This window comes from Odontomachus brunneus, unplaced genomic scaffold (assembly GCF_010583005.1).
Source record: "Odontomachus brunneus isolate Ranch 3 - 2012 unplaced genomic scaffold, Obru_v1 Obru_scaffold_112, whole genome shotgun sequence".
Lineage (NCBI taxonomy): Eukaryota > Metazoa > Arthropoda > Insecta > Hymenoptera > Formicidae > Odontomachus > Odontomachus brunneus.
Window position 1 is genome coordinate 350028 of NW_022639562.1, and position 22693 is coordinate 372720.

Sequence of the window (22693 nt, forward strand, 5' to 3'; positions counted from 1 at the left end):
TGGAATTCCCTTTTTAAAAAGAGCAATTTTCCTAGAGGAAGCGCGCTGTTATATACCCGAATCATTCTTTTGTCGGCGAATGGTCGCGCATTCTCACACATCCGGTAGAAAAAACAACTTTGAAAACGCTTAATCCGTCAGGTCTTACTATTTACCTCAATATTTACCGAGTGTGTTTTTCGACGATAAACCCTAATAATTTAAAAAATCCTTCTTTCCTGGGAGAAGCGTTTTGTCCTAGGAGAGAGAGAGGAGTAAGATTTTGAGGGTATACATGCGAGGAGAAAACTCTGGTTTCGCATTTTCCGTCAGTTTTCTGCCGTGAGACCCCGATACAATATCGCGAATAGGTACGTTAGTGCGCGAGTTCATTGTTACGGCTTTAAACGCCGCGAGCATCGATAGCGTTCGATATTTGACGCATATTTCCGGCGATGACGCGGAAAATTATAACATATTTTATTCTTTTGCATGCGCTTGTAGCAGTACGTTGCTAGCGCTTGTGCGTAAGTGTGAAAAATTTCGGGGTGATCCGAAATTAGCGGAAATAATCCGTGAAATTCTAATATTTCGACGGGATTTTGAAGAGAACGTCGAGGACGTGTGGGGTATTATCGCCGACGCGATATCCTACAACGTAAGTTAAAACATATCGATTTTATAACGAAACTAAAACTAAGTAATTTACGCAAATTTTTAGAATAATTATTGTTTTTATCGTTTTATAAGAGCGACTCTCGTAGCCGTCGGTAGCAGTGGCGAGGAAGCGTTTGAGCTTCTTCCACGGGGTCGTAAACGCTTCGCGGAGGAACCAGCTTACCCGAGTCAGGCGACTTCGCGTAAGTACAAATCGGGGGAGAGAGGATTTAAGGCAGTTTATCGGGTAAATTATTTAACACCAAAATAATTTTTAGGCCGTAATAATGCTCAGTCATCTGAAGCCGACTTATGGGATTCCGATAGCATCGGCAGCGTGGAAACGCTTGTGAACGAGCCCGTCGTCGTCGCTGCTGAACCCATAGGTAAGACGGTATAAATATTTATAAAATAACAAAAGTTGCCATGTTAAAATCGATTTATGCGATATAAGTATAATTTTATTTTCAGAAAACATCGAAAATAATGCCGGCGCTAGCGAAACTCTAGGCGCCGCCGCTACCGGTGCGGACGACGCCGACGGCGACGACGGTGACGGCGACGAGGAGGATGTCGACGACGACGACGACGACGACGACGAGGATAACGACGACGAAGACGACGACGACACCGACGACGGCGATAGCGTTGCCGGAGATGGTGGAAATAGATCCGACAGCGACGACGACGACGACGACGAGAATGATGACGACGGCGATGATGGCAACGTCGTCGTCGTCGTCAATGACGGCGGCAACGACGTCAATGTCGACGAAGACGGTATCGAGGAGAGTAATGCGGGAGAGGAACGCGACGACGACGACAATGCCGGGGATAATGGAGAAAACATTCGCCGCTATCGAGAGCCGCTTTCTTTAGCATTAGCAGGTGAGAATTTTTGCGTGCAAACTCACGCGGAATTCTCTAGATGTTTATTTACGTTTAGTTTACGTTCGAATTTAATCAAAACTGATTGTAAATGAAATTAGAACCGAGTTACTCGCCGGTTAGCCTCCATTCCGACGAAGGGGAAGATCGTATACCGTATATTCTAGAGGCGGAAAGAGAAGCGGAATGGGAAAGAATATTGTGGAAGGGTAACGCGGAAATCCCCCCGGAATTACGAATTTTTCCTGATTCCCCCGTATGGGGTCCTAGTCAGGAATTATCGTATTTCAATTTAACGCCGGAAAAGTAAATTCGAACGTAAGTTGTAAGTTGGCTTAAAATATTAAATATTTTTTACAGAGCTCGCGTTTCTAATTATTTTGCATTATTCTTTTACAGTACAACAAGGAGGCACACGCGGACGCGTTCTCTCCTCCTCTGAAATAGAACCGGCGAGAGAGAAGCCTATGGAGGAGGAAGAAGAGGAAGAAGTTCCTCACGAGCGCGGTAATGTTAAGTTTAATTATTGAAATACGAGAGGAAAACGCGCGGCGGTTTAGAAATTTCCATATATTAGGACGAGATGCTAGTATAAAGATTCTCCTGCCTGTCGAAGGCACCGACATCGGTAAACATTTAGAAAACGCGTTCCGCGAAATCTATTCTTACGCTGTTAATTCCGCTAACGCGAACGATTACGTGGGGCTGTCTTTCGCCTCAACGGCTTTAACACGCGGGCCGGCCGGCTTGTCGTTTCGCCCGGTGCGAGACTTGACTCACGAGGATATCTGGGGCCTCGTAAGTTCGGTTGCGCAGAGCGCCGGGGGTCACGATATCGCGGAACGCTTTTTAATAACTGTGTACAATGTCGGGATGCCTTCGGGCCGAGGGGGAAAATCGAATAAATTAACGCGCGAAGATGTGGTAAAACACTCGATCTTAAATATAAATAATCGGGATAATATGTGTCTCCCGCGCTCCCTCGTCGTGGCTCGTGTTTATTGCGAACGCGGCACAGTACGCATGGGCGAGCTTCATAGAAAATGGGAAAACATAAGGCACCCATATTCCGCGTTGCAGAGGCGTTTGGCGGAAGAACTAACGAGAAACGCCGGTATAGTTATACCCGAGGAAGGATGCGGCATCCCGGAGATCGAGCGTTTTCAGCAGCTTCTCTCGCTAGAAAATATCGCGATTGTCGTTTATAATTTCAAGAGTTTCGGTCGCGGAGTCCCTCCTTTATATGACGGACACTCGACGCTAGCCTCTCGTTCTCCTATAGCCAAGTATATATTAAATATAATGTATTATGACCGCTCGCGGCATTATAGGCCTATTTTAAATTTAAAAGCCACCTCGGCTAGTAGATATTATTGTGTTCCCTGTAACAAGGGTTACTGTCGTGAAACGGGTCATCGGTGCTCAGATACGTGTCCGCCTTGCCTCGGTGCGCCGCTGTGCGAGAAGCTAGACGCGCGATTGGTCGGCTGCGACGCGTGTAACCGCGTGTTTTACGGCGAGAGCTGTTTCGAACGTCATCGCGCACCGAAATCTTACGCCGACAAATCGTCGTCGAGTGTTTGCGACGCCGTGAGATTTTGCAGCGATTGCGGGCGTTTGAAAAGATCGGGCGCAAAACACGCGTACGGCGTGGCTTATTGTCGCATATGTTGCGCGTCGAAATCGCTGAATCACCTGTGTTTCATGCGGCCGTTTCGAGGGGGTCGCGTATCGGCATCGGTCAACGCGAAAGAACTCGAAAATGTCGATAAGACCGGTGATAGCGACAATAATGACGACGATGCGAGAGCAGAACGGAAGGGTCGCGCAGCGTTTATATTTTACGACTTCGAGACGCGGCAAGACGAAATGCTCGAAGGGTGCGCGAATGTTAAAACGCACGTGGTTACACTTTGCGTCGCGCAGCAAACGTGCAAAGCTCGCCTGGGAGAGGACGATATGGCGTCGCGATGTCGTTGGTGCGGGGTGCGCGAATTTGTATTTCGCGATGATCCGGTAAAACAATTCGTCGATTTTGCAACGAGAACGACGAAGCGTTTCTCCTGCTTCATCTGTATCGCGCACAATGCGGCGACGTTCGACTCGCAGTTCATCCTGCGCTACCTGGTCGAGAGCGGTAAGACGGACGAGCCGAAAATAATATTAAATGGGACAAAAATTGTATTATTAACCGTGGGACGGACAAAATTTCTCGACAGCGCTAATTACATGCCTATGCGGCTGTCGGCGTTACCGAAAGCTTTCGGACTGAAGAATTCCGTCGCCAAAGGCGTATTTCCGCATTTATTCAACACAATTGAAAATCAAAATTATATCGGCCCTGTTCGAGATCGCCAAAGGCAGTCTCGAAAAGTCGGCCGAATGTTCTAGAACTTTCGGTCGAGCAAGTCTCTTAGCGACAACCGAGCGATCCCCCGCGTGAAGCCGCTTTTTTCACGCTACAGTTCGCTCGCTTGTCGCGGTTGCCAAGACAACCATTCGGCCAAACAAATAAAACATAGGCGCGAGTCTACTCTCACGTTAGATCGCCGATGTCGCCAAGCGGTCCATATAAGGCATTTTTCTCGCAGCGAGCGAGCCGCTTGACAATCGCAACCAATAAGCGATCGCTCTGTCGTCAAGAGCTTTTTCGTTAGAAGCTCACCTCACCGTCATCGGAGGCAATCCCGCTCATAACGTAGTGAACGTCGCGTGCGCTCTGCCAATTCGATCAGCTGTTTTCTCAGAGCGCCGGAGCAGCCGTTACTCTGTACATCGCGACCGTTCGTCGTTTTCGCTCGCACTTGAAGCTGGCCATCCGGTATCACCAGCAACGATTCAGTTGTACCTGTACGCGTGCAGCTTCGCGTTTTTCGGTTCTCTAGCGAGGCTTATCGAGCGCCAGAGATTTCTCTCAATCTCTCGGGCCGGCTCTCGCCTCGCTCTCTCATCGCCGGTCAGGATGTACTCCTCGCGACCGTCGCCTCGTAAAAGCGACCGTACAGTTCTGTATCCTGGTCAGCGTCGCCACAGCGTCTACGGCCGCTGACCACCGACGAGCAATCGAGTTCGTCATTGTTTTTTATCGCTGTTTGTGCATTGTTCACGCAAGGGCGCTGGACCGACGGCCGCGAACGCGGGCGTCTGGGACGCGGAAGATTTCCGTCGCTCGCGCTCAAGATATCCGCCCGCGGAGCGCCTCCGACGCGCTCAGCAAGATCTCCGTCGCGCTCGGCTGACCCGGCCGTCGGCACCAAGAAGATCTCCGTCGTACAGCTGTAACCGTCGATCCTCGCCTGCGCCCAATTATATTTTTTTGGTGTAATGAAAATAAAGAAGTGACTGTAAGTGAACTGTCTTGTGTCATACGGCGATCACCTAACACCTCACCGCGCCTAGCACTAGGCGAGATCAGCGCGCTCGGTCGCTCGCCGACGGGAACTTCTTCCGTCGGATCCGCGACAGGCCCGCTACCGGATATTGATTATTATTCATCGGATACGATGAAATCGGACGAACGCGAACAATTTTTAACGTGGCACGCTGAAATGACGGGTAAAAACGCGGTATTTAATTTTCAACAGAAGATAGTGCGCTATTGCCGGATCGACGTAGATATTCTTCAACGAGAGTGTCTGGCTTATCGAAAAATTTTCCTAGATCGCGGAAACGTGTGCCCGTTCGAAGAATGCACGACTATCGCTTCCACGTGTATAAAAGTTTTTCGCAAAAACTTTTTGCGCGAGAAGAAAATTGGGATAATCCCGCTCGGGGGTTATAGGGGCGTCAACGCGCAATCGCGTAAAGCGCTGCAATGGTTATTGCAGATGGAGCATGAGCTCGGCCGTACGATAATTCACCCGACGAGAGCTCGGGAACGGCGTTTATCGGAAGGCACGCTCGTCGACGGGTATTATGAAACGGAGAATCCCCGGCAACGTCACGTGCTGCAGTTTCACGGTTGTTTTTGGCACGGATGTCCCGAGTGTTTTTGCGTGAACCGCGACAGACCGCTCTCAACCGTGTCGCACGAGGATACGATGGAAGCGCGTTACGAGCGCACATTCGCGACGACGCGTCGTCTTAGAAAACGGGGCTACGTCGTTACGGAAAAGTGGGGGTGTATCTTCGATCGGGAGCTGCGCGAAAATCGCGAGATACGCGAATTCGTTGAGAATCATCCCATGTTGAGAAACAATCCCCTCGAACCTCGCAAGGCGTTCTACGGCGGGCGTACGGAAAATATCGTCACGCGGTACAAAGTTACTGGTACGGAGAAGATACGCTACGTGGACGTGTGTTCTTTGTACCCGTATGTGCTGAAGACGGGTGCTTTTCCGCTCGGTCATCCGGACATTTACGTGGGTGAGGAGTGTTGCGCCTTGATCGGAGCAGGTCCCGATTTTAACTTTGACGCCGTAGAAGGTCTCGTACGTTGCAGAATGCTCGCGCCGCGCGATCTCTTCCATCCGGTACTCCCTTATCGCGTGAACGGAAAATTGCTATTCGCGCTTTGTCGCAGCTGCTGTGAGACATTTTCTCAGGCCGTGTACGCATGACGACCCTGCCGATCGTGAATTCGAAGGTGCGTGGGTGTCTTGCGAGTTACGTAAGGCTATCGAGAAACGTTATCGCGTCACGAGCGTGAGCGAAATATGGAGGTACAAAGTCACGCGATACGATCCGGTTACGCGGCGGGAAGGATTGTTCACCGAGTATATCAACTGCTTTCTGCAATTGAAGCAAGAGGCTAGCGGTTGGCCGAACGAATGCGCGAATGACGAAGGCGGCAAGGAACGTTATTTGCGCGAATACGAGAAAGTCGAGGGTATTGTTCTCAATAGGGCGAATATCTCCCCGAATCCAGGCTTGCGCTCGGTCGCGAAGCTCTGCCTCAACTCCTTCTGGGATAAATTCGGCCAACGGTCTAATCTACCGAATACCGAAATTGTTAGAACGTGGGAGAGTTTCACGGCACTGCTCACGAGCCCGGAACACGAAATAACAAACGTATTGTCCGTAAACGACGAGGTGATATATGTTTCGTGGCGAATGAGGCGAGAAGCCGTCACTCCATCTCCGCTGACCAGCGTCGCGATAGCCGCTTACACCACGGCGTTAGCCCGATTAAAACTTTATTCGTATTTAGAAAAGTTAGATCGTCGCGTTTTATATTACGATACCGATTCGTGCATATATTTGAGCACCGGTGATCCCGGCGAGTACGAACCGCGTACGGGAAATTTTTTGGGCGATATGACGAACGAACTCGAGAGTCACGGCCCCGGTAGCTACATCGAGACGTTCGTATCCGCCGGCCCGAAATTTTACGCTTACGTTGTTCGTACGGGCGAAGGATGCGCGCGAGAAATTTGCAAAGTGAAGGAGATAACCCTGAATTTTGAAAATTCTCGCGTGCTTAATTTTAGTTCCATTAAGGTATTGTTACTAGCCGAGTAAAAGTTAAAGAGGGGAGAAGAAACGGCTGAGGATAAAACCGTGATAAAACTGTGATTTAGCGCGATTCGGCGCACCGTATGTCACGACGTTGTCACAAGAGACGAGACAAAGTCCTGCATGCCGGTATTGCTAAAGCGCAGTTTTAACGACAACGGATACTCCGTACCGTACGGTTACATCTTCAGCGAATAGCGATATATCTCTCCTTTGTTTTACTTACTTGAAGCGTAAGATTTTAAAATTATTTCTAGGGTAAGAAAAATGTAAAAACTGTAAAATATAAGAAAAAATGCGAAATTTGCGGAATATACTCTGTCTGTTTACTCCTTCTCCTGTAGAAAGATCTATGTATATTTTACGCACTATATTTAAAAAATAAGGACTTTTATATGCAGCGAAAGCGAATGTAAAAAATAAAAAACTTTTTAAATCAATTTTTTGTTCTTACACATACTCATATCTCCTCCAATCCCTAGACTTTAAGCGAGCGAGCGAAACAATTTTGAATTTCTTGAGCGACGTTTAAGTGCGACGGATAAAAGTAACTTTCAAACAAGAGGATAAAATATCTCACCTGAGCGTAAACCGAGAAATATCGTTTGTTCCAACGCGATAAGCTCAACAATCGCGGTTCTAGCGCTAGGGTATACGAGCTGTATCTTTCCCCCCAGCGCTAAATAAGCTTTTTGCGCGTCGCGTGAGGAAGCACGCTCACGGCGCGAACCGCGCCGCGGCCGTCGCGTGGGCCTCCCGCGTGGGTTTGCTAGCTCATAGTCGCGCGATTCGAGATATAAATCCGCGATCGCAAGACGGTCTTTTTTTATTTCCCCCCAGAGAGTCGCGCGCGGAGACCGCTTGTTCGCGCAACATGGACGTGCGCTGGAGGCATCCTTGGACGTCGATCGTTTGCGGTTCAACGGGATGCGGTAAAACGATCTTCGTGAAGACTTTTCTTCGTCATTTGTCCGTCATGTCCGACGTCCGTTTCGAGAAAATTTTGTTTTATTACGCGGTGTGGCAGGAAGCCTATCGTCAACTGCAGCACGAAGTGGATTCGCTGTACCGCCGCGAAAAGTCCGGGGCGGCATCGTGCGACATCGGAAAGCGCGCGGAGGGAAATATAATCGAGTTTCGCGAGGGTTTACCCCGCCCCGATGATTACTCGCACGATCCGCTTTGCGCAAAATTAGTGATAATCGATGACCTTATGAGGGAATCGTCCTCGTGCGACATGATTGTGGATTTGTTCACAAAAGGTAGTCATCACAAGAACCTCAGCGTTATACTGATTTCCCAAAATCTCTTTCATCAAGGTCGCGGACAGCGGGATATTTCTCTCAATAGCAATTACATCGTAGTATTCAAAAATCCTCGCGATCGCGCGCAAATTCGCCACTTGGCGCGTCAAGTTTATCCGGATGATCTGAAGTTTCTGGAAGAGGCGTACCACGACGCTACTTCGCGACCGCACGAATATTTGCTACTCGATTTGAAACAGACCACTCCCGACGAATTTCGATTTCGAGCGTGCATCTTCCCCACGGATAAAGCCCATTATGTTTACGTCCCGCGTAGATCTTCGGGAAATCACGTATAAAACTCTGCACGCTCACCCGAATCGCGACAGTCGCGTCTTCGCGATGACATCGAAACGCAGGAGTAGCGATAGAACGACGAGTATCGCGTGTCGTTCCATCGACCGGAAAAACGTCTGCCTTCTGAAAGCACTGTGCTATTTAACGAAAAAAGAGCGGACCTCCTTCTTACGCAGCGCAGGTAACGATTTCATCGTCTGTATCTGTGAATGCGCTTTTAACACACTCAGAGATAACGTACCGCTCGACCAGCGGGAAAAAAATCGTTTGTCCAGGTACAAAACCGCGCTGTGGAATATCGCTAGTAAACGCACTAATTTGCAAGCCAAGAGGAAAATTATCGTGCAAAGAGGGGGATTCTTGCCTTACCTGATCGGACCCATACTCGGTGCTATTCTATCGAGCGTTATCAGCAGATCGCGAAATTAATTAAATCGAACGCTCGCGCGGATGAATCATGGAAAGAGCGAGAAAGATGGTTTTGGTTTCTGCGGAAAATCTCGCGAGAATGCAGCAGCACCAGCAGCTACAGCAACAACAACAACCTGCCGTGTTTCCCGCCGTTTCGGCGAATAACGACGCGGGATCCGGTGAAAATATCGTACGCACCCCGGGAACCGTTTTGTCGCGACTCGACGCCGAGATGAGACGAATTCTCGACTCAACGATGCCGGATCACGAGAAATGGGAATTGTACAGAGAGGCGCTTCAACGTTACCTGCATTTTTTCCGAGAAGAAGAAAAAAATCAACAAACGCGCGAAAACGTGGGCGTTAGCAATGACGACGACGTTGCCGAAAACAATCGTCCCGAGGACGACGGAAACGACAACGTCCTCGATGACGAACCGGAGCTCGATCGTCGTCATCATGAGAGAGTGACGAGGGAAGTGGAGGAGGAGGAGGACGCACCGACGGAGGCGCGTATCGATGAAGATAACGCGGGCGCATTGAGCCGCCCCGTCGGCAAAGCCCTCCGTCGTGGACGCCGCGGCGAGCAGAAAAGCATCAGAGGAATACTGGATAAAATCCCAAAAAGTTATCGCGGTAAAGCGCGCAAGCTATTGCGACATTTATGCGATGTGGCGGTGCCCGTTAGAATAAGCTGGGACAGGCAAGGGGTCGTGAGTATAGACGGGAACGTTTTAAGGGGAACGAACATCGCCGAACTCGTAAACGATGCGGTACGCGAGAGAAAAACCTTAAAGGCGACGGGGAGAGGCCGATTCGCTCGACTATTGCGCGATATAGCTACTCCTCCCGAATTCGTGGGAAATCGCGAATTACGAGAGAAGAGCATTCGCCAGATTTTCACCGAAGAATCGCCTTTGCGCGATAGCATTTCTATTCCCGATGATTTAGCGGCGCGTAGTAGCACTCCTATTCCAAGAGCGAGAGCGTGAGCAGATAAACGCGCGTTCGACAAAGGATCGCTCGAAGATGAGCGCGACGATGAGGGATACTCGGCGTTTATAACCGGCGACGGTAACAAGAACAAAACCCGCGTGAGTGACCGCGATTCCAAACTCGCGAGGAAGAGGCGATTGTTAAATTGGAATCTCCGAGAACCTTTGGACAGTAACGCGTATATCCTCGAAGGTCCGTCGTCGTCGTCGTCGGCGCGTAAAAACGTAACTTTTCCCGGGACAAGGGTGGCGGCCGGTAAACGCGGATCCGGTGAGACATCGTTCGAAGAGGAACGAGACAACGAGGTGTTTATATCCAGCAACAACAAGAAGAATAAAACGCGCGTGAGTGACAGAGATTCTAAATTCGCAAGGAAGAGACGATTGTTGGATTGGAACCTTTTGGAATGACGAGGCTGGAAAAATTATACTATAATCCCGCGCACTATGCGGGATACTCAGCCGTGGAAAATCTTTCGCGCGCCGCCGAGACGGATTTCAATCGAAACGAAATTATTAGTTGGCTCGAGTCACAAGACGCGTACACGCTGCACAGACCGATACGACGCAAATTTCCCCGCTTACATTACAACGTGACGAATATTGACGACGTGTGGGAGGCTGATTTGATCGAGCTTCGCAATCTCAAGAACTACAACGATGACTACTGCTACTTGCTCACGATTATCGATGTGCTCAGCAAATACGTCTGGGTGGAAGCGATACGTGACAAAACAGGTGTTAGCGTGACGGCGGCACTCCGACGCGTGCTCTCGAGGAGCGAGGGACGGTTACCTGTGTATCTACAGACAGACAAGGAAAAAGAATTCCTCGCGCGTTCCTTTCAAAACTTTTTGAAAGAAAAGGGCATACGTTTTCGCGTAACTCGAAATCCCAATGTCAAAGCCGCTGTAATCGAGCGCTTCAATAGAACGCTCAAGGAACGAATGTGGCGCTATTTTACTCATCGGAATACGCATCGTTACATCGATATTTTGCAGGATATCGTGTGCGCCTACAATCATACCCGTCATTCCGCCACTTTGATACAGCCGGCGAGTGTTACGCTCGAAAACGCTTGCATCGCACGCAAAAATACAAAACGACGATACGAGCGCAAGGGGAGAGTTCGTAAACGAAAGGCTAAATACGCGGTGGGCGAACTGGTGCAAGTCAGTAGGGCAAAAGGCACCTTCGAGAAAGGATACAAGGCGAATTGGAGCGAGGAAATATTTCAAATTCATCGCGTTCTTGCGTGGCGAGAGCCGAGAGTATACGAATTGAGCGATCTATCGGGTGAAGTTATAGACGGAATATTCTACGAACATGAACTAACAGGGGTGAGTAAAAATTTGCGAGAAGAGGAGTTTATCGTTGACAAGGTGATAAAAAGCAGGGAACGCGGCGCCGGTAAGGAATTGCTAGTTAGCTGGCGAGGATACCCCTCTAAATTTAATTCGTGGATATCCGCTTCGAATCTGAAATCGCTCGGGCATAATGCGAGAACAATTTCTCATGATTCTACCTAGCAACAGCAGCATGCGATACTTTCAGGAAAATACGACCACGTCGTTTATCACGGAATTACCTCAACAAGTGGATTTGCGCGGTCAATGGGAAGTCGCGCTCACCGAGATTCAATTTCCCTACAGTTTTTTGCACATACAAGCCGGAGAGGAGGGTCAACTCGTTTTCGTCAATATCGAGGAGCACGAGCCGCAGAAAACGGTCGAGATCGAAACCGCTAGCATAATCCCCGGCTTTTACGGCGATCTACCGGATTTGATATCGGCCTTAAACAGCGCTTGTGTGGAGATCGGTGCGCACATCGTTTGGCGGGTAGATTCGCGACTCGGTGGCAGAGTCTTCATGAGTCTCAAGTGCGACAAAAAACATTGTCATTTACTTTGACCCATTGTGTAAAATTCTCCGACAAGCTCGGTCATATGCTAGGGTTCGATACGCACGAAAAACGCGCAGAACTAATATATCCCGAGGTGGCGAATATCGAATCCGTATCGCGCTATCCCGATTCGAAATCTACATCGAGCGCACGCGAAGTTAGCGAGGAATTATTTTACATGATTTCGTCGACAACGGGGGAACTCACGTCCGACGCGCCGGGTAGTATCGCGCGAGGTATTCCCGATAAACTCTTCATTTATTGCGACATCTGCGAACCTTATGTAACGGGGGATGTCTCTTCCCCTCTTCTTCGAGTGGTCCCGGTCGAGCACTCGCTCGACAGGCGCATTTTTGGTTGTAACGCCACAAAGAATTTTTCACACGCTAATTACATCTCTCTACGTTTGACTTGTTCTCGAACGATAGAAATAGATATAAGAGATCAAACGGGGGAGAGCATACCATTCGAATTTCGGACGCTGACGGTGATCTTGCACTTTAGGCGTTGCGATTAAAGAGAATTTGATATTATAACGCGATATGAGTCATTACCAGAAATATTACGAGGCGCAGACTGAGGGCGGCCGCGGTGGTGGAATTCCCCGTATTTTCGTAGGTTCGACGTACCAGCGCGGTCACGGTATCGGAAGATTTCTCGAGGGGCTATTTAGACGAGCGCTTCCTTATTTGACCGGCGCTTTACGCGCTGTTGGAAAAGAAGCTTTACGCAGCGGCATTAATATAATCGGGGACGTGGGAAATAACACGCCGTTGAAAACTGCGGTCAAAACCCGACTTAAAGAATCGGGAGTGAATCTTAAGAGGAGGGCCAGAGAAGAAATCAGTAAACTGATGAAGGGATCCGGATATAACTCGGCGACGAAGATTAAGAAGCTCCAGTTTCCTTTCGACAGACTCGGCGGTTACATCGCTAAATCTGCTTCGCGTAAACGTAGTCGCCGCGGCAAGAGGAGTTCTTCGAAATCGTCGAAAACTAAGACGAAACGGGGAAATACGGGGGCGAAAAAATCATCGAAGAAGAAGAAGAAGACACGTATAGCAGGAAGACGCGGTGGCAGAACCGCAAAACGCCGTAGTGTTAACAAGAAACGTACCGTATCCGACATTTTCTCTTAATCGTCGAAACAAACGCTCTCAACGAGACGAAAACTAAGCATGTCTTTTCTTCACACACATTCCAGCGAGTGCTTGAAGAGCGAGCTGGATCTCTTCTCTTTACCGCCCACCCAAACCAGCATCGAGAATTCGCAATGGATTTATTACAAACCCGTGTCCTCTCTCGCGGACGACGCTCCCATAGAATTCGTCGTACCCGGACATGGAGAAGAATACATAGACCTCACGCACACTATGCTGTCGCTTCGCGTGCGAATAGAAAAGAACCCGCTGGCACGAGTTCAAAGAGCCGACGTCAAAGTAGGCACCGTAAACCATTTTCTACATTCGTTGTTCAACCAAATCGACGTATATTTCAATCAAAAACTCGTGTCACCCCCGAGCAACGCTTACGCCTATCGCGCGTACATCGAGGCGCTACTCCGGCAAAAAGATCGCATCTGACTTCGGCCCTGTGGTACGAAGATACCACGCAGCATATGGACGCTTTACCGGGGGCGGAGGCGGAGCTACAAAATATCGGGCTAGAGTGGCGCACCACGTTCGTACGAGACGAACAAGCGGTAGATCTCATAGGACATCTTCATTGCGACAATTCAATCAAGATAAATTCTTACTGAACGGAGTAGAAGTGAGGCTACGGCTCGTTCGTTCGAAAGATGCCTTCTGTCTCGTGGAAGCTAATAGCGCATCGAAAATACATATTCTAGAAGCTAGTTTACTCGTAAGAAGGGTTAAAATAAATCCCGGAATATTGCTCGCGCACGCGAGAATGCTAAGCAATCACACCGCCAAGTACCCTCTCACAAGAGTCGAAGTTAAATCTTTCACGATTCACCGCGGACTTGTGGGCGAATCGTTGGATAACGTCATACTTGGACAATTACCAAAGCGAATAATAGTCGGCTTTGTCGATAATAAAGCATTTAACGGGGATAGAAAATTAAATCCGTTTAATTTCTGCAATTTCGGCATAAATTTCTTCTCTATGTATGTCGACGGTAAACAAATTCCTAGTCGACCGTTGCAGCTCGACTTTTCTCCCACGGCACAGCTCTATGTCGAGGCTTATCAAACGCTATTTTCGGGGACCGGTATCTACTTTTTGAACGAGGGTATGGGAATAACTAGAAAAGAATACTTAAACGGGTTTACTCTTTTCGCTTTCGATCTTACCTCCAATCTGTCCGCCAATTGCGCGGGACATTGGAATCTCGTGAAACACGGTTCTTTACGACTGGAAGTACGGTTTGACAGAGCCCTCGTAGCGACAATTAATTGTATCGTCTACGCGGAATTTGACAGTGTATTAGAAATTGACTCATCTCGTCAAGTCATTGTAGATTATGCCGGCTAGGAAACAAACCCCCACGCCGCTTTCCCCCCACCATCTTTTTGACACGTGTCTGCGATTCTTTGAAAAAATAGCTCTACCCCGGGGCTAGATTAGACATTTCTCCTCGAGACCTTAACGCTGCAACTTGTGCGAAGTGAACGATCTCGGTGAATGTTGGAAATAGGTGAATATGGAATTAGTCATCGACGTGCAGGCTTTTCGGGATAACGACGATAACTTTACGGCTAAAGAAGTCGCCGTTGTCGCAGTTCACGCAGCATACACCGGGCATTGGATTTTACGACCACAATATCCGTTTGGCACATTGAAGGAGAAGACAAAACGGCAAAATTACTGGCTCACAAAAAATTATCACGGGATCGAATGGTGTGACGGAGAGACCGATCCGGAATATTTGTTGCAGCACTTGCGCGAAATATTCAGAAACGCCCGACGTATTTACACCAGGGGCGGAGAGAAAATGGATTATTTGCGTAATTTACTAGGAAGAGAGGTATATAATCTCGAGGAAATCTCTCCCTCCTTCAAATGTTTGCCATCGAGCGAGCGCGAAATAAGGTGCATATCACGGCTATCATGCGACAGTGTGGGGCTTTGATTTTCATTGCGCCTTAAACAACGCGGCTAAATTAAAAGAGTGGTCAAACGCGCGAGAGCGGTACGGAGAGAAAAACGGAGAGCTGAAAAAGCGGGAGCAGGTTGTGAAGGAGGAGGAGGAGAAGGAGGAGGAGGAGCAAGGAGTGGACAGGCTCAGCAGCAGTGAAGTGAGCGAGGTGTCGTCCGACCATAGCGCAGATTTTTGCTATAATTTCAGCCCACCCCAAACAACAACAAAGCCTTTGTCGGAGGAAGCCGCAAAGAGAACCGTCGAAGGAACGAAAACAACGGAAGATAGAACGAACGACGAAATAACAGTGATCATACCCCAGGTAAATACTTTACATACTTCTCTATCCTACCAAAATGAATTCGCTCGAAATTCTACAAGCGATTCGATGTTAGACACTCAGGGGTCTACCCAGCCGACCGAGTACCGAAGGTGTGGACGAGGTCGACGGCGATAGTCGCTAATACCGACAATCATGACCGTCCAGGGCAGCACTGGGTCGCCTTCTACGTCGATAAACACGGAACGGGGACATACTTCGACAGCTACGGGCTACCACCGATCGACTCCAGATTCCTTCTTCGATTTAGAAGAAATTCCATCATCCAGCGATGGAACACCACCCAGCTACAGGGATATTCAGCGCAAACTTGGGGACAATATTCTTGCGTTTGTCTTTACTATATGTGCCGCGGTTATAATCTTAATCAATTTATTAAACTTTTTTATACCGATCTCGAGCGAAACGATCAAATGATTGTAAAATTATTCGATAAAATATTCTCCAATTGTAAGCTTAAGTGCTCTATACTCTATACTTCTCAACATTATATTCAATACTGCGCTTCCAAATGTATACGAAATAAGTAGAAATGTATTCACGATTATATGTATATAAATAAATAGTGGACTTTTTCTTTTAAAAATATTTCTTTCTTCGAACACCGAGACCGAACACCGCATACCCATAGCTGTCCAGACCTGCTCCCCCCTCTCTCGCTCTTCTAACTTTCAGGGAACATCTTTTCGTCATAATTTTCCGGTAACGTCTCCCACTCCTCAACTCTTCTCGACGTAAGCGTCGATGCGGGGAGCGCTGCGGAAAAGAACCAATCCCCGCGAATAACCGTAGCTGACCACTAGACGAACCAATAGATCTTCCTTACTCCTCACGCCGAGACATATGACGACTACCCTCTCCCACTAGCTCCCCACCTTCGTCTAACGTTCAGTAAGGCCCTTTTCGCCTAAATTTTCCAGGTCATACCTAGCATTCTCATATTCTCGACGTAGGCGACGAGGCGGGGGAGACCCTCAGGTTAAAACCAATCCCCGTGAATATCCATAGCTGACCAGTAAACGAACCAATAGCATAAATTTCCCTCACCCTTATACGTCAGCAACCGACGACTACCCCCTACCCCTAGCTCCTCCATCGTCACCTACTCCTTCTCGACTCACTCATCAGTCGAGACTCGGAACTTCCAGACAACGCTCATGCCGCAAGAGACGAAGTCATAAGAAACAATGCAATAAAAAGAAATAAAATAATATACATAAAAATCACCCTGAATAATCCCACCCGATTTATAGTGAGGGCGACACATCCACCGCCCCCACTCCAAATATTAATAATTTTTATTCCACATTTTATCCCCCTCCACCATACCTGCAAAATTTCTCCACCATTCCATTTTGGGACCCTCCCCCACTCTCGACTCATCCCAATCTAACCCCCCTGGTCCCCCTTCTTCCACCCCTGACACACCGGCGCCAGCTTTTACCCCCACCACCGAAAAATAGGCCACGCCCTGTCTCACGGAAGCTGTACATATACTACTGCCAATTTGTTGAGACTATTGTTGAGAAATTTGCACGAATCGATGAAACGTAATTTTGCAACATTTTTGGATTTGTCTGCTGTATCTTGAAAGTTCTTTGTAAACGAAATGTTTTTTTTTGTTATCGGCAGTACATCGATTGAACCCTCAAATGCATTTGCTATTTCCTTGATGATGAAATGCGAATTTTAACCGGATAAATTGTGCAAAACGATTGGAATGCAATAAGAATTTTTATAATTAAGTTGCAATTTGAATGCACTGGACTTCGATAGCAGCCGGTGAAATGACAATAATCGCGTACGCGCGTATCCTCTGCTGCAAATGGTTTCTGGCACACGTGACATTGCGTCGTGTTGCGGAATACCGCCCACTGTTTTTTCGATAACGTTTCCATGGGAACATTGGTGGATAGCCTTTACGCGGTGAGCTATTTCTTCGAGTTGCTCGACGAACCATGAGACGCAGTCATTATTGCGACGATATCGGTATGTGGATAAAGAATCGTCATACAAACAATATGTAATATGCTATACTAAATACTCTATGATGCAGGTACACGCGCGATATACATTTCTCCTTCTCCTTCACGCTCATAGTCTTCTGTAAGATGCATTCCAGGTCAGCGTACATAATAAAGAGACCTCGCTCCTTTCTGCTATGGTTGCTAAAACTCAATCATTTATTGTCTTCGCTGGGCAACAAGATGGCGCGGTCGTTCAGTTTTTGGCAGTCTACTGTATGGTCATACAACATTTCGCTGGAACTGAAATAGTGTAAGCATCTACAAAAACATTTTTTATCTTTACAAATAATATATATATATTTCTTTTTTATATTTTATATTTTTATACATACCAATCACAGATATATTTCTTGAGCTTTTTTGCTCGATTGGAAGCTTACAAGTCGGAATAAATTTTTGATCCATGCAAAATACCCCAAGTTATCAGCTTGTAAATCTGACATGTACAATAAGTTGACCTGCTGGTCTCTCTTTCGGTTAATGAGACGTATTGGAACGATGGTAGACGCTTCGTTCTTTTCTCTCATCATACCGTACACATTGATGGATATTTCGTTTAATTACTCAAACCTTGTTATTTGATTAATTTTCATGGAAAATTCAATGTCTTGAAGATTGAATACGTTCATGTAATGGGGATACGATGATGCGCGATCTGCGTTTATCTCGGCTGGATACAGAGCTGCGACCATTGCCCACACAAAACTCGCATTGTCCATAGATTTAACATTAATCACAGCTCGCTTCAACTGTATCTCACGCGTTAACTCAAGGTGACATTCCGCGTAACGGATTGTATTTGTTCACATTAATCGTAAGATAGCGTCCACCCGCTATCGCGATCCTGGAATTCTTCTAAAAAAGCTAATGTGGGCTTAACGATGCATCACTCGTACCACTCTTGTAGATCGGACGCAGATAAGAGTTCACAGTTTTTCGTATTGATGTTCTTTATTGCACGGTTTTCACCTGCGACGACTTCACCGTTAAACGCAGTGTTCACTTTCACGTTTGCGTGTCTCTTCATTACATCCTATACGCGCTCGAGCACCATAGTCTTTGCATCCTCAAGAAATTAATCAGGTTCGATATGGTTCGCGTCGATGACATCTTCAGTTAATACGCGATTATCGAAAGCGATATCGATCTCGCACCAAACGAGTCCTGCGTCTCTCGCGCTGTATCCTGCATACACAAAACGTGTGCGCAACGTATTTTTTAAACCCTCTAGTTATGCGATTCGAATAACCAATGACTGTCTATTAACGATCGATAATCTCAGTTTTTTTTTGCTCGGCTATGTCCTTCCAACGACTCGAGGCACTCATCACACTTTTGCACCCACGCGTCGTACTCGTCTCGCGAACTCAGTCGAGTCGACTGCTCCCGCAATTCCCGCTCGATTTGCGCAAAATCTTCCATTTCTTTTACCAAGTACACATTAGATTTACAAATGCTATTGTTCATATTGGCATGGTACGAATTTATATATCAACAGCATATCTTTTTCTAACAAAATGTGTCTTATTTGGAAGGGATTACAAATGTACAAAAATATGCATACCTCTATGACCATTATATCGTGTTTCCCATTTTCTGATTATTTCGAATCTTACTGTCGCACGTGTTCATTTGTAATATTATCCTGTTTTACATTTTATGCACATCTTACTGTCGACCGTGTCCACAAATCGATATGTCAGCACAAAAATGCCACACTGTGACGTTTAAGAGAGAAATCTTAAAAATTACACGAATATTTTCAGACAATACTTTTGATCAATATCTTTTAAATACTTGGAGTTCGGGATCAGCGTAGGACCGATATCCATTGTGCAACTAGTTGCATTGGTGATAATCCTGGCAATCAATTGGTTCTACATTTGGCAACTTGGGGAGGATTGATGGCAAAACGTGAAGACATTTTACAACTTTTGCAACAGGAGCGTCCTCCTCTCCACTATGAATTCGCGATTTGGTGGTGGCATGTTGCACGATATACGGCAAGAAACTTTTAAACTCACATTATCCGATAACTGCCTGTACTTGCAACCAGCTACATTGGAATGTGTTTACTCTCGAGCATTGCATTGACTATATGTACGCGTGGTTATATGAAAATATACATATTGCTAACCCTCACTGGGTTAGCGTAACCAGGCCGTTTTTCAAAAGTGCAATGTCTAGGAATGCGAAAGGGCAGGGAACTAGGACCGGGGGGGAACAAAGTTTGTAGTCCCAACTCCTATTCCTCCGCTGGATGCGTTCATTCCACACGCAGGAGTCGACGGGCGAGCATCTGAAGCTGGGGTGCGGGTTAGTTTTACCCAGTGTGTACTTTACATCACAAAATCGTGCGAAGTAAAAATATCAAATATTTTGTAAAATTGCTTTAAACTGTTTTTTCATTTACATATAGCGTCCTAAAAGTGCATTATTCTCTATTCACATATATTTTCAAAGCATTACAAGTAAGTTATTAATTTTTTTCTAATAATTGTATACCTATAAATACCTATAAATACCTGTTAATAATTATACCTATTAATATTGCAATACATATATTATGTTTAAAAGAATGAATTAAACTACAATAATTTGTAATAGTAACAATTTTTTTCTTGTTATCTCCTATCCATAAAAAATATCGATTTATAAAAATAAATAAAAATTCATGCTTTTTTTATGGATAACATTTACATTTATCATGTTTTCATTGTTTTATTTTCAATAGGTTATAAATTAATAAAATGTATAAAAATAGCTTATAAAAAATGTTTGTTTTCGTGCAAAATTGGTAATTCCTAAATTTTACCTCATTTTTGTTCATAAAAAATTTATTTTTAACTTGCAAGAATAATATGGTTCTTGGATTAGACAAAAACTTACTTGGAACATTTTGAAGTTCAACTTTTTTGCTTTTCAACGACTCCTTATGGAACCCTAAACATGTATTTTTCATAAAATTATGAACGTTAAACAAAAAAAAACGATTTATAAGAAAAAAATAAAAAGTTTTCTTTTATTTATTTATAAATATCTGAGCGTGTTAACTATATCGTCATGAAACTTCTTTCATATTGTTTCGAAGATAATTTTCTATCGATTAAAAAAAAAAAGCATTAAATTTGAACAATTAGATCTCGAGATATAGGTTTTCAAAGTTGCCCGGGTTACGCTAACCCAGTGTGTACTTCCCGTAACTTTTTTATAGTGTGTACAATGAGGGTTAATACAAAATGTAGAAATTTTGTAAAAATTCTTGGAGAGAAGAATATTACCGAAACGTATAATGCGATATCGGCGATACACAATAGCGGGGACTTGACAGCAGTTTACTTATCGATTGCGAGCTATTGGCGTACGCAATAAATGTATTATGAAGTATTGAACAAATAATCTGTACATGTAACACTTTCAAAATATATAAATTGTAATCATAAGAACTACTGTTTATTTATATTACTTTCCCATATTTCCCGATACACCACAAATTGTCTTAAAATTTTATCTGGTCTTTTACGGAGCGAGTGTCCTTGATACATAACATGCAAATGCTTGCAAAATCTTGTCGCGGAGCACTGTGTACGTGCTTATTAGTAATAAGAATCGAGTGTCACACTTTTTTTGCGCATCTTACTGTCGAATGTAACATGCATACATTTGCAAAATGTTGTCGCACAGTCCTTAATATTTAATACGCGTACGTTTGCAAATTCTTAGAGTTTGAATCCGCGGCTAAAAAATATATGCCGCGAAATACATGAATGGGCGGATGGCGTGGACGGCGCGAGCATGAGCGGCGCGGACGTTCATATTCTTTCGGAATTTTCTATAAACATTCATAACTTAATATATAGAATATTCGGTAGATTATTCTATTCACATTTTGAAAATATTTAAACTAGTGCCATTCGAATGTTCTACGAACACACTATGAATATATACGAATGTCCTATGGAATATTCCAAATATTCTTGAAGAATATTCTTAAAATATTCATAGGATTGTTTTGTGCTATTTGGATAACGATGCACTGGAGCATCACTACGACTTGCGTCACCGAACACTGCGACCAATCTTTCGGCGCGTTCTCCGCACACAAACTCGCCGTACATCCGTAACATGCGTCGAGAACATAATAGAAGAAAGCTAAGTAAACAGCGAACCAAAAAACAAAAGACGAGCGATAGACAAAAGTTCTGACAAGCAGCAACTAATCACGAAGTAATCCGAAAGAGCGAAGGAAAATAGTACATAACGCAAGTAAGATCCTAGCGAATTTCAAATCGTTCTCGACTCGTCTCTAAATCGGCAGATATACCGAGAATCACTCTCAGCTGTGGATACGCACAGCATTCTCTCTTGAATTAAATAATTTAGTTCGGCCGAGAATACTCGGCATCCGTTTTTCCTCTACGAACTACATATAGTTCGGCCGAGGATACTCGGCAGCCCCTGCCTGTAACCAAACGCTCCGGCCGGAAATACTCGGCATCACAACCTGTAAACGCAAGTACGAGATCTCCGCGGCCAACGCAAAGCATCCGCGAAGCGCAACCAACACGTCTAAGCCACCCAGGCGAGTACACGCAATACACCCATTCATTATTAGGCATTGTATGTATCCACCATAATTTGACAAACGAATAATTAGCCAAACTAAGATTAACGAGCATTTATTCTATCAACCAAGCGAAAATATACCTTACTCCTGAACCCCTGAACAGACCAAAACGCAATTTACACAACGGGAGACCGTTATATTCTATGTTAATAAAATTAGTCGATGCAATTCGATTTCTTCCTAATTCAAATTCTAATGCCGCAAAACTTCTTTCTATGTTGACAGATGTAAAGACAAAGAAACGCAATAAACTTCTTCTAATTTACGTTCAAGTGTGTGGTCAAATCAAGTCTGAACGCGAGAAGACAAATGCCTCGAATCATGAAAATTGATGTTCGATATTTAGCTCTCATGTCCGATAATTTGCACAAAATTAACGCAACAAAAGATACAAGTTCTTTTTGCTGTCTATCTACATCTTCGGATTTAACTAAATCTAAATCTTTCTAACTAAATCTTTCAGAAACAAAAGTAATTAACTCCATATTTTTAATTTTGTTATTTTAATATTAATAACAATTAGTGTTTTGATGCTGCAAATAACAAAAATGACAATCAGTAGAGTTGTTCACTTTAGTTGTTTACTGAGAAGCTTAATTATAGCTTGGGTTGCTTGGGAGGCAATAAATATTACTTTTTTGACGTATATATATATATATATATATATATATATATATATATATATATATATATATATATATATATATAT

The 22693-nt window shown here is 45.4% G+C and overlaps 1 protein-coding gene across 11 annotated transcripts in view; it reads right to left on the reverse strand.

Moving 5' to 3' along the window:
• The window catches only part of LOC116849333 (protein unc-79 homolog), a 736358-nt gene that overhangs the window by 22119 nt on the left and 691546 nt on the right, over positions 1 to 22693 (reverse strand). The window lies entirely within an intron of this gene.